Source organism: Cebus imitator, unplaced genomic scaffold (genome assembly GCF_001604975.1).
Source record: "Cebus imitator isolate Cc_AM_T3 unplaced genomic scaffold, Cebus_imitator-1.0 Scaffold1075, whole genome shotgun sequence".
NCBI lineage: Eukaryota > Metazoa > Chordata > Mammalia > Primates > Cebidae > Cebus > Cebus imitator.
Window position 1 is genome coordinate 62,657 of NW_016108390.1, and position 3,191 is coordinate 65,847.

General features: G+C 51.5%; 1 pseudogene; it reads left to right on the forward strand.

Moving 5' to 3' along the window:
• LOC119469940 overlaps nucleotides 1–1,348 on the forward strand; it is a 3,244-nt pseudogene extending 1,896 nt beyond the window's left edge.
• The last annotated feature ends 1,843 nt before the right edge of the window (nucleotides 1,349–3,191 follow it).

Consider the following 3,191-nt stretch of genomic DNA (forward strand, 5'->3'; position numbering starts at 1 on the left):
GAGAGCAAAAATAAACTATGAAAGAAAAATTAATAAAATATTACATATGTTAATATAAACTATTTCTGAAACCTGTGGAGGTCGTGACGTAAGCCATCATTAGCTGTGAACAAACATTTTAATCCTCTTTTCATGGGGAGCTCAGTTAGGTTGCATCGGTTCTTTTATGGACAATATCCTCCAACTGCTCTCTATTTCCTACATATTCCCTGCTCTCTTTGGGACAAGTTCTCATCAGTGAAATGTGGTTGATGTATTGAGGTCTTCACTTTTCCCACTGTATTAGTCAGGATTATCTAGAAGGACAGAACTATAGGACAGAAGTCTGTATTGGAAGGGGAGTTTATTAAGGAGTATTGAGTCAAATGATCACAAGGTGAAGTCCCACAATAGGACATCTGCAACTGAGGAGCAAGGAGTCCCAGTCCAGGTCCCAAAACCTCAAAAGTAGAAAAACCAACAGTGCAGCCTTCAGTACTGCTATTGTCAGAGAACACACAGGAGTTCATTCCTATTTCTACCTCTCCCAACCAACAAAATGTGTAAGCAACTAGACATGGTAGGTTTGAAACAGGGTTTGCCACGTGTTAAATTGTGTCACCAAATGATATGTCAAAGTCCTTACTAGAATCACCTTAGAATAATTCCTTACTTGGAAATATGGTACCTGGAGATGTTATTAGTGAAGATGAGGTCATAGTCATGCACGGTGGGCCCTCAATCTGGGAATACTGGTGTCTTTACAAGAACAAGAATATTTGGACACAAACACAGAGACACACAGTGTGCCATATGACAGCCAGGGCAAAGATTAGAGTGGTGCAGCAGCCAGCCATGGCATGTCAGGGATTACCAATCACCCCCTCACCCTTTCCACCCTTGCCCTTTCCAAGTGAGGAAAGGGCAAGCAAACATTCTCCTGAGTTTCAGAGGGAGTGCAGCAGAGCTTACACCAGATTTTGAACTTTCAGTCTCTAACTGTAAGATAATACATGTCTGTCCTTTTAAGCCACTTAGTTCATAATATTTAATTTTGGCAGCCCTAGGAAACTGATACAGAGTTCTTCACCCAAAAGGATGAAGTCTGTCTGACAAACAGCCAAGGTCGTGGATGACAGACAGCCTGAAGATTGCAAACCTCCAAGAAATCAAAGAAGGTTATATAAACTATGGGCAGCCCCATCTTCTAAAGGCTGCTTCTTTTGTCCACACCCACACTCTGGAAGGAGAATCTTGCTCTTCGACATGGGATTCTTGGGTAGACAAGCTGCCAAGAATCCAACATGGTCATGAATTAAAGGTCTCTGACATTTTCATCATCATCAAGAGATATGCTGTCAAGCAGTAAGTCAAACATTTCATCAGTGATCTCCACACCAATGAGTTCTGCATGGCTTGGAACGCCTCAGGAAACATACAATCATGGCAGAAGACAAAGCGAAAGCAAGGCAGTCTTACAAGAGGGAGCAGAAGGGGGAGGTTAAACTTTTTTCTCTCTCTAGGGTGTAAAGATATAATCTTAAGGCAAAGAGCAGAATCTATTTTCTTAAGCCTTAAAATAGAGTCCACCTCTCTCCCTTTCACCATAAATATTCTCTTCACATTTATCTAACGGTATGCTTGTATCAAATATGTGCCTTTTTGGAAGTTCCAGAAGTTAATTTTGAGACAGACAGACTAAGTCTGGAGACGCAGCTGCAAAATTCCAGGTGACTTCAAAGTCGCTACTTAATAACCCAGGCCTTGCTGAGATGATGCCAGCCTAAGATCCAGGTGGACTGGGATGCCAGAGAGCAAACAGAGTAAGACACACAGACCTTGTACTCAGCCCAATCCTTGCAAGCCTTTCTTATCAATTTTTCCTTTTTTAAACCCCTGCCTTTTCTTCAAAATTGAAGTGGTTGCTTTGGATGGGAATCCGGTCACTTCCCCATCACCTGTTATGGTTAATACACTCATCTTTGTACCAGATCTTGCCCTTCTTAATTGGATTCTGCAAGTGATGGGCATCCGGAGCTGAGTGAGGTTAGAAACTGAATGACATATTGGGGGTTCATAGACCCCGCGTTCTGTGAAGTTGATGGGTGGATTCCTGAGGAAGCCTGCAAGCCTGTTAGTGATGAGCAGAGCTGCATCCAGCTATCAGGATCTGCACTCCGGCTGCTGTGAGCCTCTCACCATCTTCCCTGGTCCCAGCTGCCCCGGATGGTTCCACCTTGACAACGTGCTCCTAGTTCAGGGTGGTAGGAGAGCAACGGGGCTCCTTCGGCAGCTCCTACAGGGCTGTGAATCCAGGGCCCCGCTGGGTGTTCCCTGTGGAGTCTCTGAGGGAACGAGGGGCCTCTCAGGGCTCAGAGCTGTGCGCCTTTGTGGAGTGGGGGCCGAATACAGGGACACTGGGGGCGTGATGAGAAGCGGAGAGAGGTCAGCTCCCGGGACCGTCCGCCCTGAGCCTCAGGTCAGCCGGGGGCGCCTGTGAGCCTTGGCCTCAAAGCAGCGGGAACCTCTGTGCCCACCTCGGGGACCTGATGGCGGCGCCGCCTCTCCCAGCTGGACACCGCGGCCTCCGGGTCTCCAGGCCAAAGCCTGCACAATTTTAAGGAAGTCACCGGCGATCTACACGGGCACAACCTTTGGATGGGCCGGCGCGGCGGGACAGGAAGCACCGGGGCAGCCGCCACAGTGACGCGTGGTGTCGGGCAGGACGTGGGTGTTCAGGGGAGGCGCGGGGGCTGATGGGATGCCGGCGGTCCTGGGACCTGCTGGGGCCGGAGGGACACTGGCCGTCAGGGGAGGCGCGGGGGCCGATGGGATGCCAGAGGTCCTGGGACTTGCGGGGGCCGGAGGGACACTGGCCGTCAGGGGAGGCGCAGGGGCTGATGGGACGCGCACTCTCGGGGAGGTGCGGGGGTTGATGGGATGCAGGCGGTCCTGGGACGTGCCGGGGCCTGAACGACGTGGGCGGTCTGGGGACGCGCAGAGGCCGGCGGGACACTGGCGGTCCGGGGAGGCGCAGGGGCTGATGGGACGCGCACTATCGGGGAGGCGCGGGGACAGATGGGACCTGGGCGGCCCGGGGCGCGGGGGCCGCCGGGAAGGGGGATCCGGGTCGCTGCTCCGTCCTCCCTCAGGCCGTGCAGCCCTGAAGCTCCGGATCCTGGGGTGAGTCCTGTCCCAACTGGAAGAGACCC